Here is a 17,143-nt window from a genome sequence, read left to right on the forward strand (position 1 = left end):
CTTTCTTGATATTTGCCGTGGTGAAGCACAACAATCAAGCTGGAAAAAAAAATGCAAACCTAAGTGTATTTATTAAGAGGAAACCAGAATCTTGAAGAAATACATTAGTTAAATTCAGCTACTGGATATAAGGGCAATCAAGTGGTTTCCAAAATGTGGAATTACATGAAAGACACAAACTCCAGTGCCTTCTATGATATTTTTATGTATAAGAAATAATTTTTACAACGGTAGAAAGAGAGACATTATCTCTTTCAGGAGACTTGTAAGCTCCATGAACGATTTAAAATAGTCAAAATATTATAAAAACGCATAATACTTGTCGTGATACATTTGTCCTAACTCATAGAATGTACAACATCAACGGTGAATCCTACTGTATTTTCAGTGGGCATGATGTGTCAATATAGGTTCATTGGTTGTAACAAATGTATAACTTTCGTGGGAGATGTTAGTAATAGAGGAGGGTTGGGAGAGGGGTTATATGGAAAATCTTTCACCTTTACTCAACTTTGATATGAATCTAAAACAACTCTAAAAAATAAAGTGTATTTTTTAAAAAGCACACATGCATCTGAATGGAAGTATTCACTTTCTTCCTCTCTTTTTTTTTAATATATATTTTTATTTATTTATTTTTGGCTGCGTTGGGTCTTCGTTGCTGCGTGCAGGCTTTCTCTAGTTGCAGCGAGCGGGGGCTACTCTTCGTTGCGGTGCATGGGCTTCTCATTGCGGTGACTTCTCTTGTTGCCAAGCACGGGCTCTAGAGCGCAGGCTCAGAAGCTGTGGCGCACGGGCTTAGTTGCTCCGCGGCATGTGGGATCTTCCCCGACCAGGGCTCGAACCTGTGTCCCCTGCATTGGCAGGTGGATTCTTAACAACTGCACCACCAGAGAAGTCCCTTCCTCTCTGTTTTTAAAGAGGATATGTATTTGATGGGGTTTTTGAATAAAAGGAAATGGAAAATTTGGGGTATGATTCTAGGCATTATCAATCTATGTTCTTGATCATGATGAGAAATGCCATTCACACATACCCAGTTTTAAAAGTAATAAAACAATCTTTCCTTTCCCTGGACCACCTAACCAAAAATAGTCCTTTTCTTAAATAATTATAAGCAAAAAATAATTCTACAACATCAAGTCACTGCTACCCAATTAGAAACAAATATTTCAGAGGAAAATTTTAACTTGTTTTACATGTAGATTTGCTGTGATTCATAATTAGGGCAATGCATATTAAAACCACAATGAGATACTATATTGTATCTACCAGGCTGGCAAAAATTTTTAAGTTTGACAGTAATACAAAGTATTGGAAAGGATGTGGTGTAATGGGAACCTCATACACTGTTGGTGGGACTGTAAATTGGTACATGAATTGCTAGGATCCTGAAATCCCACTCATAAATTTATTCCCTAAAGAAACTCAAACATGTGTACCTGGAAATATGTTTAAAGAAATGTTCATTGCTTCATTGTTTATAATAGCAAAATGGTAGGAGCAATCCAAATGTCCCTCAGCAGGAGAAAAGATAAATACATTGTGCATTCATACAATGGAACACTGCAGCAGTGAAAAGAACAAAACCACAATTACACACATTAACACTGATGCATCTTCGGAACATAATGCTGAATTAAAGAAGCAAGTCTCCAAAGACTATATTCAGAAGTATTCCACTTTCATAAAAGTAAAACTAAAAACATGACACTAAATAATACATTGCTTGGAAATACATATATAGGTGGTCAAGCCATAAAGTAAAGCAAGGGAATGACTAGTACAAGTTTAGGCTAATGGTTTACTTCTGGGGACATACATGTGACTTAATCAGGGAGGAACATGATGGAAAAGATGGGTTCTAGGTATACAGGCATTTATTTATTTAAGCAGTGTATTTTTTTAAAATAGATTTATTTATTTATTTATTTTTGTCTGCGTTGGGTCTTCGTTGCTGCACGCGGGGTTTCTCTAGCTGTGGTGAGCGGGGGCTACTCTTTGTTGTGGTGCGCAAGCTTCTCATTGTAGTGGCTTCTCTTGTTGTGGAGCACAGGCTCTAGGCACGCGGGCTTCAGCAGTTGTGGCACGTGGGCTCAGTAGTTGTGGCCCGAGGGCTCTAGAGCGCAGGCTTAGTAGTTGTGGCACACGGGCTTAGTTGCTCCGTGGCATGAGGGATCTTCCCAGACCAGGGCTTGAACCCGTATCCCCTGCATTGGCAGGAGGATTCTTAACCACTGAGCCACCAGGAAACCCAAGCAGTGTATTTTAATAATCTTTCATATGCATGAAAATTTTAAAGTTTAAAAAGCTTTTGTAGGGCAATGTGCAGAGTGTGATTCCTTACTCTGGAATCATGTCCTTGTTATGGATCTGTGGATCAAAATACATAAAAACGCAATGTAATTCAGATAGGTCTGGGGTGTTGGGTGGGAGGTGGAGATGCCTCACACAGCACGCATTCAATTTTAAAGTTCATTTCCTTTTGTCAGAATATTGTTAAGATTAGACCCCTTTTAAGATTTCACAGTTAAATCATAGAATATGTATGATTTAAACACTGTGAATTTTACAAATATGATTTAGGTGTGTGAATTATATTTGACTTTAGGTTAGTTTCTTAGCTACATGGAGGGAATTTTGGAACACCAATGATGAACAACCTGTGAATCAATGTATATGTGTGAGTATTTGTGTATGTGTGTGTGTGCGTGTGTGTGTGTACTTACCCCCTGAGTCCAGTGAAAAAGGAAAGGGTCAGTGAAGTTGTATTTTGGATTATTACCAAGTTTCTAAGACTATTAAGTTATAATGATTCAGATATGGAAAATGTGCACCTCAAATCACGAAACTAATAATTCTCAAAGCCAGAATTAGAAGGGAAAGCAATATATATCTTGTTATTTATGTGTAGTTCAGTGTGAATATACTTATTGTTTCATTATTTAGAAAATTAATTGATTTAAACATGTGCCTTGTTCACTCTTATTTTGTTACTGTAAATTTGAACCTAATCAGGTTATCATCTCTTATCTCACAATATGCAGTGTAAAGTAAAGAGAAAGTGGTTTTCAGAGCACATGGGACTCACTTGTAAGTATCACCTCCCTCTGTGTGCTGAGCCACCCCAGATTGATTTGGTAGGTTTGGAATGAGCCAAGAGATTTGCAGTTAACCAAATAAGCTCTGCTGTTTTAAATGTGGTATGATTAACGTAGCCTAATTTCTGGGCTACCTTTAGAGAAACTATCCTAGACAGACTAAGATTTCCCAGTGGGTCAGTCTCTATGAACCCTCCCCTTTTAAAAGTAGAGTCATTATCTTCACTAATTGGGCCCAAGTCTTAGAACATGATTACCATCCAGGTAATCATGGAGGTGGTACCACCTGGTACCAGGAGATGGTATTTGCTTCTTACAACTTCTTCATAAACACTCCTCACCTCTTATCAGAAGGAATAACCCTTAGGCTTAACACTCAACTCCATTCTTCAAACAAAAGAGCAGGTAAATTTTTCATATCCAAAATGTTATACCAAGCAGCTGGAGGGTATTTGTATACTAACTTTTTGTTCATGACCATGTATCCAAAGTATCTTCACATCTTAATTGATGCAGTTCAGTGCTGGATTTTTATTTCCTAACCTTTCTGGCAAATACTATGTCTTATTGAACCAATTTATCTTCTCTTATAGCTTCTCCTTTTATCTTTTCCCTCTTTGCCTCTCTTTATTCTATTCACTCCCTTTTATTTTTCTGGTTTATTTTACTAACAATCCCATCCCTCACTGTGGCTTTATATCAGTTTTTTGACTCAGTAAGCAACAATTACTAAGTTAATTACATTGTTACAGTCATATATATTTGGTCTCTGAATGAGAATTTTTCTGAATCTTTCCTGTTCTCTGTTCTCCTGATTAGTCTCTAACTCCCTAATCTTATTCCTTTCATTTCTAGCTTCATCAACTTCTGGTTGAATCTCTAAACCTTTCACCTTGACAGACACTGTCACCAGACCTGACGTGGTTTTACTTCAAGGCAGAAAAGTTTAGGATTTGTATAGTTTTTAAATTATATGTTTAAAAATATGCAATTAAAAAATAAGATCCATGTAAACAAGGAGAGCACATCCACTCCTTTAGAAACAAATGAGGTGAGGACCTAGTAAGTAAGAGGAATTAGTTAAAATAGAACTAATCAGAGAATTGCTAGTAACGTTTGTGGACAACATCATGGATTACAAAATTGATTTATGGTCATATTCCATGCTATAGGCTAGCAAGCTATGCCTCTAGAATAGAGACACTTTCACAGAGTCAAGGAGATCCAGTATATAAGAGCTGAAGAACTACTAAAAATGATAATGAATTTTGTTCTATACCCTTAAATCCAATGTGCAATGAAGAGTCAATTATAATAATTAGTGAAACTCTTTTGACAGCAATTTTTTTAGACTTAATTTAGTATTAGACAATTTTTCAGTCTTCAAAAGAGCTTTTTCATCCTGCAAGTAACACTCTATTAGAAAAGGCTCTCAAGAATACATGGTACCTCTGCTGAATCTAGATGAGAGTAAACAAATGTTTTGGCATTGCCTTTTTCTGAACAGGACTACTGGGAGTACCCATTTTTCATTGTAGGGACTGATTCTAGCTTGAGAAAGTGTGAAGTGTCTGCGCTCACTGTGAGAAATTAGTTATTTTTGCACTCCCATTTTAAGTGCAAAGTACTTGAACTGAAAATTCTATTATTATTCTATTAATATGTAAAGCGTATTTTAAGTGCCCTTTCCACCATTTCATCAAGCCCTTCTAGATTAGAAATTGTCACATTTTGGTCTTTTAAAAGTTATTGTTGATTTCAGCTTTATTTTATTATTATTTTTGTTGTTTTTAAGCTACTTGGGACAAAGAAAATGTAGAATATTGGATTGTCATGTTATATATAAACATACCAGAAATTAATTGAATGTAGAATAATTCTTAAAACAAATACAATTTTTGTTAGGGTATTATAATCATTTATGTTTTGTAATAGTAACTTTATTATAAGTTTACCATTCGATAATACCACATTAAAGTCAGAAAGTTCAAGAAGACTTAAAGAAGCAGCTATTTCACAACTTACTTTTACATTTTAAACAATACTTCATTGAGGACAGAGAGTTGTTTAATCCAAACTAGTTTGTTGCTTGTGGTTTAAAATCCAGTCATATTAGATAATATACTGAAGGACAGTAAAGTTACAACCTTGACACATTTTATACACATATTTTTTTTCTGAATACTATGGACATATGTTGAGAATCAGTCTTTTTCTCAAAGGAATATTTTTATTTCCCTGAATGATATACATTCTAGACTCAGAAGAAAAAAAAACTCAATAATGATATTTCTAGGTGAATGAATGACTAACACCTGTTTTAAAAGAAAATAAAGTTAGCTATATGTGTCTCAAACACATGGAGAATCTTAATTAGAGAAGAAAAGTATTGTTATGAGTTGTGTCAATTAAAAGATACATTTTGTGAAAATTCATCATTAGGCTTTCAAGCAAATCATGATTTTATTTAATGACAAGTATGTATTTTAATTTATAAAATAGTCCTTTGGCTTTAAGTTTAGAAAACTTTCAAAGCTATACAATGATGAAAGGGCATTGACAGGTGGCACTCGTTAAAATTATCTTTAAACATTTATAAATCAACACTTAAAAGCTTGATAAATTATAGATTACAAATATGTAACTCTTCACTTATCAAACAGAGGTATAATTTTTTGGCAGTTAAACAGGATTTGTATTCTACCCTATATGCTTTATTAAAAGATTGATTTACTTTCTTTCAATTTCACTGCTAAGGGTTTTTTTCTCCTTCTATAGACTTTTTAGTGCTATTGTCCAAAAAGGCAACAAGAAATGGAGGAAGACTTTTGTTGGGAGGCAACAGTGGGCAAGTCTGCCAGTTTCAACAAGAAATTCTGCCAATTTCAGCCATTGTTTGGCCATTTGGGGAAATGCTTCAACACTTTGTGTTAAAACACTGACCAGCCTTCTCATTTACCCCAGTTTGAAAGGTCATGCCTTGGAATTCAGTGAAACCTGAACACTAAATACATTACTGAAAGCATCTTTATTAATTTATTTTCCTTTACAAAGACAGTGAAGGGGTAAATATTAGGTTGACCTAAGAATAATGAAATGGTAATTAGCTTCTGAATATTTTCTCTTTGGCAATGTGTAGTGATTCTAACACCTTCAGAATTTCAGCTCTGACATCTACTGTGTACTGCATACAAAATCAGAGTTAACTAGTTTTCTGTGGAGACCGGTAGAAAGAAACATATTCATTCATTTAATCATTTATTAAGCAATCTTTAGCACCTACTAGTGCAGGCACTTATTTAGGTGCTTAGGATATATTAGCGAAAAAAAAAAATAGAAGTGCTTGTACTTGTAGAGCTTACATGTTAGTTGCATGGACAGAAAATAAATAAAAACAGAAAATATGTAAGTTATAGTAGATGGTTTGTTGCAAGGTGATTGGTGTTATAGGAAAAAGCAAGAACATGTTAAAATAGCTAAAGATGAACAGTAAGGTTGTGGTGGTATAGGTGTAGGTTTATCTTAAATAGTGATTAGTTTAGGCCCCATAGAAAAGTTTTTACTTGAGCAAAGACTACAGGGAGGAGAGGGACCTAGGCATATGGATATCTGGGAGAAAAGCATTCTATGCTCATTAAAAGAAACTCAGATAAGTTTTAATCCTTTCTTAGATAATGTGTTGACCTTCCCTTAAATTTATGCCAATTGATATCAGAAGTACTAGCAAGAAGTAAACTTGTCTGGAGGTGAAGGACTCAACAAAAGAAAGAAGAGCTACTAAAATCCGGAATCCAGGAACTACACACCCACAAATAAGAACAATTAGCATTTTTTTTTCATATTCAGGTGCTATAATGATGCATATGTGATTAAGAGTAAAGAAGACATAATAAACTTAGAAAGTTACTCAATTCATTCAAGTAAGTATTCCTTCACTAATTTCTATTATAATTTTGTATTGGTAAAGTAATATGATACACAATGATCTTTGTTTTATTTATGTATTTATTATTTATTGGCCACGCCATGCAGTTTGCGGGATCTTAGTTCCCTGACCAGGGATTGAATCTGGGCCCACGGCAGTGAAAGCGTGAGTCCTAACCACCGGACCGCCAGGGAATTCCCTGATCTTTGTTTACTACAAATTTAATTCCAAGGAGTTAGTCAAATTGGAATTGATATACTGTGATAGCTCTCCAGATAGAAAAGCTTACACGTTGTATTTACAGACTGTTTCCCTTTCGTGATAATAAAATTATGCAGTTACGTGTGGAAGAAAAACATAGACCAAGATGTAGGACAATCCTTGAAGTCTAAATGATTTTAAGTAATTAGGAGCAGAGCGTTGTCTCAGTGTAAAAATCTAACTTTTTTTTTTAGAGCACACGCTATTTCAAGACCTACATCATAGTTACACTCAACGAAACCCTCTGAAGGCACACTGAGCTGGAGTCTCCTATTTCTAAGTTAAGATCCCATTGACTAGATTTATTTAGCTTATTCTAGCTTCTAGCTTCAGAAACTACATGTAACATTAAAAGTTTTTAACATGTAGTCTTTTATGGTATGTATGGTATTGTAACTGAGAAAGTTGAGAATATGTAGCCTTAAATATGTAGTGTCTTATGGTACTAGAGTTGTGACAGTTAAGAACTTAGTGAACTGTGAGCTTTCAGGGTTAATCTGAAACTTACACAATCAGTGGATTTTTGAAAGATGTTTGAGTTATACAAAAACTCTAACATAAACTCTTTGATTTTGGTATATTTATTTTGAAGGAAGTAGGCTGGAATCTGGTTCATTAAATATGGACATATATTAATTTTATGATCAAAAGACTTGGTAAGTCTTCTAATAATTTTTGAACTGATAACATGGAGCACAGTACAGGAAATCCTTTTGGAAAGTGTATAATTAAGGAAGTTAATTCATGTGAAGAATTCAATTAATTAAAATATTAAACAATATTTAGGAAAATCATTTATGGATTACATCCCTCTCAGTTTGCTCTAGACCTTAAAACTTGCTCATATCTCATTTGAAGACCTTCCTGTTCAAATTAATGAAACCAAACATTCTTCAAACTTTATTCTTAATGATATCACTTTCTTTAACCACATTCTTTTTGTCTAAAAAATGAACAATTTCTGCTACACGACCATGACATTTGTGGTGGATTTAGATGCAAGGAAATCTTTCTGTTAAAATTTAAAATGTCAAAGTTATATCAGAAGCAGTTGAAAAGAAGATATTTCAGAATATCAAAGCACATACAATTGTGAGTTAAGTAGAATCCATTAGATTGTTCTTTATTTCAGGGTTTTTTTCTACTTTTAATCTATAATCCAAAGTTTCTTAAATATAATAAATATATGCAGACAATATCTGATTTATCAGGTTTTGTCATTTTAGAAACACCCTAGTTAAGGCATTCAGTCCTGATCTTGCAACAAAATGAAAAATAGAGTGGCGACCAGCAGTATAGCTTAAGAGTTAATAGGTACTTTAATCAGCACTGTCTTACACTGCACTGAGGTGGAGCTGATGTTGTCCAGACCCGGGGTCTTACCTTTAACATCTAACATAGAGGCTGGCACATTGTGAGTGCTTTCTAAACTGAAGATCATGCTGTTTAACCCTAGCACCCCTAATATCAATAGTGGCATAGTCACTGGGTTAAACTACAACTGTTCTCTGACAAGATTAAATGCTGGTGTGAACAGAAATTTCCCCATATAAAATATATTGTGGTGAGAACATATTTTAACTTGATAAGAGGAAGAGCAAATCTGGAAGATCCTGTGTGTATGTTATCTTTTTCTTAAAAAAGTGGAAACCTTGTATCATTTCTCTTTACCCTCCCCCATTTATAATGTATTTTTATATTATAACATATATTATAATATATTTCTTTTAAATATATCTTTAACATACATTTAAACCCATATCAGACTGCCCTACCACCCCCCTAAAAAAAATCCTGAGTAACTAGAGAATATGAACCATGCTCATGGTTGGATGACAACATTAAGGTCTCAGTTCTTGTCAGTTTAACTAGTGAATTCACTACAGTTCCAGTTATCATTCCAGAAGGAACTTTTGAAGAATTTCCCAAATCTAAAAATCTAAATAATTTTGGAGAAAAAAGAGTAAATATGGATGAATCCCCCTAACTAGTTATGATGGTTAATTTATGTGCTAACTTGGCTAGGCTATGGTGCCCAGTTGTTTGATCAAACACTAGTCTAGATGCTGCTGTGAAGGTATTTTGTAGATGTGACTGACATCTACCATCAGACAACTTTAAATAAAGGAGATGACCCTTGATAATGTGTGTGGGCCTCTTCCAATCGGTGGAAAGCTTTAAGATTAAACACTGAGGTTTCCCAATAAAGAAAGAAATTTTCTTCAAGATTTTTTTTCCATGTTACTCTTGACTATCTGAGGCCAGAAAGTAGCTGCTGAGTATTTGGTTTGGAGGAGGGTCCAAAGGTGTAGGTGTAGGTGTAGGTATAGAAACATAGTGAACGGAGAAGGGTACAGAGAGGAGACAGAAAATTACCAATTGCGGATTCTACCTACTGTGTAGTTTTTTCCTAGAGCCCTGCAGTATTGCCCTCTAGTTGATGGAAATAATCTTATAAGCCATTTGTTTCTGATGTTCATGTCTATTTTTTGAGTTCATAGGTACTTATAAAAGTATCTGAAGTAACTGAAAAATATATACATATAATTTAACCTCATTCAGAAGAAAAATTGTCATTTGAATTAATTAGCAAGTTTCATAAATGAGATCCAGAACTCTTAATGGATCCATCAAAAAGGGAGATCCCATGAAACTCATGCAACTGTATGCAAAATGTGAGTCCCTATGAATGTAGATTAGGTGGTTTTGTTCTGGAGAAAGTTTGTAGTTTTCATTATATTCTCAATATGGACCATAATTCATAAAATATTCAAAAACAGATTTTTAGAATAAATTATCTTAAACCAAAACTTAAATGAATGTTCACTATCCTATTGCACAAGTACTCTTTCATCTTATTTCTGAAATATAATACATAAGAAAATATAAGTGTCTACCATTAGGCAGTAGTAAGAAGGCCCTGTAATAAAGACATTTTTACAAAAAGAAAATAACCACCAAAAACTTGGAGCCCTACAAATGAAGTTTAATTTGATCATTCTAAATGTTCTTTAAATTTTGAGTTTCTACAGCTGCTATAAGTAGTCAAAACTAAAAATTTCTTGACAAACATCTAAATTTATGTCTAATGTACCATATTCCACAAAATCCACATAACATAAATAAACTTACTTTTATTATCTTATGTTAGAAGAAACTGAGTTTAAATCTGGTGGATCATTATGCTTATTCAACTTTGTGCAACGTTAGTAATAAGAGATCTAATAATAGATAATATATAATAGTGCAACAAAATAGTTAGGATTCAGAGTCACGGTAGATGTACGTTAAAATCAGAGCTTTATCAATGATATCATTTGACTTTGGGAACACCATGTACTTCACTGGGCTTCATGTGTAAATGAAAGAAAAAAACAATAATTTCTGTATAATATACCTTTAAAATTCTTAGCATGAAGATACTTTTTAGGTGCTCAAGCTCTGTAGAAATGGTGATTAACAATGTCAGTTTTATTAGGTCTGGCACATATTATATGATGATGGCAAAGTGTGATCAGTCTAAAAACTGATTACAAATCACACTTGTTCACTCTCCCTGTCCTATGAAGAAGATGTATTCTAATTGTCTGTATGTTGATTGTTTGGAATGAGCTTTTGCATAGACACAAGTTATGTCCTCAATCTTGTTCACGAAAGATTTATGATGAGCACTAAAATGTGTTGAATACCTACTACGTGCCAAGTGCTGTGCTAAACATTTTCAATGTATTGTTTCTTGGATTCCTCACAAAACCTTATAAAGCAATGTGATTAATCACTTCCATTTTACAGAAGAGAAAGGGGAACTAAGATAACCATATGACCTTTGGCACATTACTTAGGAGTTCTGTGCCTTGGTTTTGGAGTTTCTTACCTGCAAACAAAGAGAATAATATTTGCTAGGGCTTTGGGGAAGATTAAATGGGTTTATACATGAGTAATTAATAATGTCCATAGCACATGGCAAACCCTCAAAGAAATTAGCTAAATCAGGAGCAGCAAGCCACCCTTTAAAAGGGGGTTATCTTGTATGAGTGCAGTGTGGACAAATTCACCCATGCTGACTTCTGGTGGAAATGCTGCAGCAGGGAAGGCAGACTCTACTGTTTGAGGCAGGAAAAAAAAAAAAAAAGTTTTTGTCCCTCAGGGATATTAAGATAGATGCATCCAATAATGCATCCTTCATCCAATAATTCATCCTTATCTAATAATGTCAAGGACCAAAAAGCAAAGCTGACAATAAATATATTTACCCAAGTAAACCTGATAATTCCAAGATATTTTAGTTAGTTAACTGGGAGTTTAACGAAATTGTGTTTAACACATTTAAAATGTAGCAATATCCTTACTAAATGTGATATGATTGTTGTCTAAAATGTACTCCATTCCAGGGAATTGCTTCAAACAACAACTATATCTAAATTTCTAAAACACAAATCCATAAGTTATATTTTTTGCCTTAGCTAATAAAGTATATTGGCATGTCCAAAAAAAAAAGATTTAAAACCAAAAAAATTTCATTGAAAATAGATTTTTAAAGAAGACATATGTAAATTGATTAATAAAATATTTAAGCATGTTACCCTAATATTAGATCTGCATTATTTAAGGAAAAACAAGTCTCCTATTTTGCCTCACATTTGAAAATAACAGAATTAAGAAAAAAAATCAACAGTTTTGTATTGATGACATTATTTCCCCATAGTTTTAATCCTCCTTATTTTCTGCTATAACATTACTTATTCTTCTCTAGTACTTACTGAAGGTCCAATTTTCCCTTCAAGTTATCCTTGGAAGGGAAGCAAAATTGAGGTTCATGCACAAATATCTGCATAATAATTGGTGTTAGGTTAACTAATGTTTATGGGTTCAAAATAATGCTCATTTGCAAAATGTATGAAATCAGTGCTTGGATATAAGACAAATTTATCTTAGTTTTGATTGATAAAACCAAGCTTATGTGTTCATGAATATGCTAATGACCCCCCAGCTGACTAAGCTGGAAGGAGAGGGGCACCTTGTAAACCAGCTAGCCGCTATTTCACTATATCACTTCTAATTAATATACCAAATGACATGCTCACAAGTCACTATGGTTTTATGAGAAGCACAATTGAGTTCAGGTTAACCTAAACCTAAATAGAGAAATAATGACAGATTTATACAAAAGTTTATGCCATACTAACATTTTTTATCCAAAAAATATGTTCCATGTTAAAAGAAATAAGATTTCACTAAAAATTGGGCTCCATCCAACAACTTCAATAAAGTATAAAGCAATAGCCTCAATACCACAGGGTTGGGTTGGTTAATTGTTCATTTAGATTTATATTGGGTTGAGTTGAGTTTTTGTCCTTTTAATTGGTAGTAAGGTAGGAAACATATGATGCAGTTAATTAAAATTTTATGTTTAAAAGTAAATACACTCTTTTGACCATTTTTGCAAATGACAATATATTGTGTTAGTTTTGTATAATACTGTTTCTTTTAAGTAAACTAATTTAAAGGAAAAAGAGGAAGAAACATGTTCTAGGAAAGTATTTGCAACTTATCATCTGATAATAATTCTGGTAACCTAATAAACATAGACCCTAACTCAGTTCACAGCCAGTGATTCCATTTTATTTTTTAACACTAAGAAGACTTTTATTGGATCTTTAAAATCCATTTCTTCATTTTTTGTAAATGACATTAAATTAAAAAACTAATTTGATTTTAAGTTTACTCAAATATGGAAAAATGCAGATTATTTGATCTAATCTGATTTAATGAACAATATTATAATCCAAATTAGACATGAGAAAATAATGATCTGGATTTATTGAGGACAAAAAGTTTAAATTATTTAAATTGGAATAGCAATAGGATGTATAAAGTATATTTCCTATTATTTAAATGGGTTTTGTTGATTTAATTATCATATATCTAATCATATGCTCTTTTTTCTTAAATCACACTAGTTCAATATTTATATTCCAAATTTTACAATTAAATGTATTCTATATTATTTTTTCAATTTTACACTAATTAAGGCTGTATATCTTCAAAATTATAAACCGATTTATAAGTAGATAAACTAAAATTAAGGTGTGAAAACGATCCAGTTACTTTGAGTTGCATAACTACTACTGATGAAAGAATTTGGGCAGGTATGATTGTCCATGTGAATAAATGGGAAAATGATCGAGATATCTGGTTAGTATATAGACCTTGTGTTTCTGGTTAAGTATTTGTTTTCCACCTAATTGCATCAGAACATTTTCTGATATTAAATGAGAGAATTTCTTAAATTTAATAGTGCAGCATGGTAGTAGTACTTCGGTAGAAAAAGAGAGATTTCCTAAGAAATTATAAGCATTTATATAGTGCATCCATGGACTTCAAAACGAGACACAGACAAATCTTTTAAATAGGTGTGTACTGATTTTCCATCTTAAGTATATTCTCTGATAGTCTAAGTCAAGAACTAAGAGATACTACAAGTCAAGAACTAAGAGATACTACACTCTTTGAGTGTCTGTCTTTAACACTGTTGCAATGATGTATCTTATGTTTATGGTTTAAAAGCTTCTCTGAATCCTAAACGAAGATAAGGAATAAAGCCAAAGATGTCAAATAATGTCCTTTAAATACATTTGTTTTCTGAAATGTTGACACCATTATCATGGTATCTCTAAAAACAATTATTTTTTCAAGCTGTGTTCAAAGTCATACATAGAGTATGAAATAAGTTTTGTTTAGTGAATGCATATTTAGATCTTTAAAAAGTTTATTTTAATTGTTCTATAGCAGTCTCTAAGGCAATTCTTAAAAATTAAGTAACTATCAAATTTTAACCATGGAATTAAAGGTTGAAAACAAAATATTGTTATAATGGTTACAAATATCTAAATTAGAAATATGTAATAATACTATAAACTGAATTCTGATTAGTTTTTATGTGTTTATCAAAGAATTTTTCCACATTAACATAAAGCTTATAAGGTAAACTTTTGTCTTAATATTATTTTGAATTTTTTACTGAAGTAAATATCATAAAATTATGATAAAATATGTACAGGTTAATGTGAAGGTTCTCACAGTATACGAGGATGTTGACTCCATTTAAACTTCCATTTAAAGTATGTCCTAGGCATCACCAATGAGTAAAGTACATATACCTTGGCCATTCATTTAACATACTTTTTAAAATTACAGACCCAGTTCTAATTTCTATTTAATTTTTTGTTATTCATTTTTTTCAAAGTGAATGAATACTCTTACATATTCTAAAAATTTACATATTTTAACTAACAAAATAATATTTTGGCATATGCCAAGATATACTGGGGAAAAAAGAACTTGTAGCAATAACCAAAAGCATATTCTTAAAGATATCTAAATATTGCAGGTAGAACATATTTTTGCTCACATTACCCATGTGATTTCTCAATTCTGTATTTTTATCTTACATATTTAGAACTGGAATTAGATTCTGTGTATTGATTTTATGATCCTACAGGGTAATATCATCCAGAAAAGTAAATTAATTCTTAATGGCTGAAAGCATGCATTGATGCTCTGATATTCTCTTACCATTAAAGAAAGCAAACTGTAGAATTTAATAATATGAATTCTTATTTCAAACTTTCAATTATTTTCTCAAATAATAAACCTTTGCCAAGTGACCCTCAATATTCGTTGCCTAGTGTTTTTCCACAGTATTTTTTGAAAATAAAGATTAAAAACCATACTATTAGAATAGTTACAAAAAATAAATTAAATTATTTTAATAATTTAAAGAAAATTATGGGGTTTTGGCTAGCAATTACATAAAGATTAGAGAATTTGAGGGAGTTCCTTATTATAAAATACAATATTAATGTAATACCTCTTTGTAAGAAAATAATCTAAATTAAAAACAATGTTATTTTAATTTTTGTTACTAACCCATGGCATTGGGTTAGGCATTTAATGTGTTCTTTCCATTTCTTCCCCTAATTATCTAATGGCTATTTACAAAGTCACAGTCTAAAAACACTATCCATTTCCACAAATGTGTCAGGGAACTCAGTACAATTAATGAATGACAGGAGATAGGAAACCAGCCATAATATTTTTAAAGAATCACAAAAATAAGACTTAATTGAACTTTCCATTATTTGGAGAAATTTGTGGAAAAACTGAGTAGAAAATTATGAAGGAATTACTCAGAATGTGTTGGTAGTCCACCGTTAATGTGCCAGATTATGGGTGATTAAGTACAGGATTTCTCCACTGAAGGATATTTTGCAGATTATAATTTCACTTAGGTAAGAAAATATATTAAAATTATGTCAATTAATATAATTTGAACCCAAATATGACATTTAATTTTTCTTAGCAACAAATTTGTCACGTCTCTATACCAACAACTTATTAAGTAGATACTAGTTTCTTAAATTGTCCAGGACGGTCTGTACTGTTGAAAGAAGCATTAACAGATGTTTCATCTCAACATTTCAGTAAGTTTTATCCTGGAAATTCTTTTTTTAATACACACTTTAATTTCCCTGTTTAATTATCTGATATATCCATTTGGGAAATATTTTGTTACTTTTCTTTACCCACGGTTATCTCAGTATCACACCCTCCCCGAAAAAGCTTGCAGAGGGATACCAGACAAATGGAAGTAACACATTCTATTAGCTTAAGAGCTTTGAAATTAGAGTTAATATAGAAATATCAACATTTTCTCAACCCTAGTTGTTTTTTTTCCTTTGTTGCCCACCCCATGATCCAATACAGCGGAAACAGTTCAGAGTTAGTAAAAGAGAGACTTAGACACATCTGGCAACAGCGAACAATGAAAATTCCATTAGTTCAATAGTTAGAGATGTATGTGTAAATAAGGGTGAGTGGCAAATAGAAGACAAATATAATAAATCCAAAGTGATTCCTTTTCTTTTAATTCTCCATCGTGTTCAACTACAGAGTGAGACTCTGAGACCCCCATAAGTAGTTATTCTTTCACCCCCTTTTTAGAATACTGATTATATGGAAAGTTTAAAGACTCTTCCTGGGGGAAAAATGTTTTCCAGCTGTCAAAATTTAAGCTTAGCTAATAGTAGAGCTAATTTTAAAAAGCATTGTTCCCTGATTAAGATATTTGTTCAAAAGTATGCCTTTTAATCCATTTAGATGTTTTATTACTTCCTAAATTTATTTTTCTAGAATATCACTGTACATAATATTATCTAGTAGTAATAGGTATTGTGTACATCTTGGGGAGATATACTCTCGTTTTTCTAACATGTGAAATAAATGAGAATTGTTTCAACATAATTTCAATGTCACCAACTAAATTCTATAGTAGAAACATTGTCAAACTACATGAGAATACGACTCCGAATAAATATATTTATTTTGAATAATGCACTTACCCAGCACAGCTCCTAAGGAAATTCTTGGTGAAATATTCTTAGGATGGAATTTGATTTTCTGAGATTCCGCAGAAGAAATGTACCCCCAGACAAGGTGGGGAAGGGTGAAGGCTTTGCAGTGTAACCCTGCAGGCAGGGTGAGGTCCAGTTAGCAGAGCTTGATGATCTAAAGCAGGAGGTGACACTCTCTGCTGGAGAGAGAGGGTTGTTCTGAGTAGATTGGAAGGGTTGTCACATTGTATGTGCTCAGCAGCAGAAGGGAAACATCAGAGCTTCCTGTTACATCACTCTGACCCCGCCTGCAGTTAGTGTTAGGTTACTTTCTTTCTCAAATGGCATACCCCAGGAAAGCAGCACTCCTTTTTTATTCTGAGACAAGAGCAAGAAGCAGCCTGAACAGACAGAGATCATATGCTGTATGAATACATTGTTAGCAGCAAAAGCTGTCTGGATTT

The 17,143-nt window shown here is 32.8% G+C and overlaps 1 protein-coding gene across 8 annotated transcripts in view; it reads right to left on the reverse strand.

Moving 5' to 3' along the window:
* CALCRL (calcitonin receptor like receptor) overlaps positions 1-16,907 on the reverse strand; it is a 104,100-nt gene extending 87,193 nt beyond the window's left edge. For all 8 annotated transcript variants that reach the window (XM_061185694.1, XM_061185732.1, XM_061185724.1 and 5 more), the window contains exon 1: positions 16,689-16,907. The gene's annotated coding sequence lies outside the window, so the exon portion shown is untranslated. The remainder of the gene's footprint in view (positions 1-16,688) is intronic.
* Positions 16,908-17,143: the final 236 nt, after the last annotated feature.

The sequence above is a fragment of the Eubalaena glacialis genome, chromosome 1 (assembly GCF_028564815.1).
Source record: "Eubalaena glacialis isolate mEubGla1 chromosome 1, mEubGla1.1.hap2.+ XY, whole genome shotgun sequence".
Lineage (NCBI taxonomy): Eukaryota > Metazoa > Chordata > Mammalia > Artiodactyla > Balaenidae > Eubalaena > Eubalaena glacialis.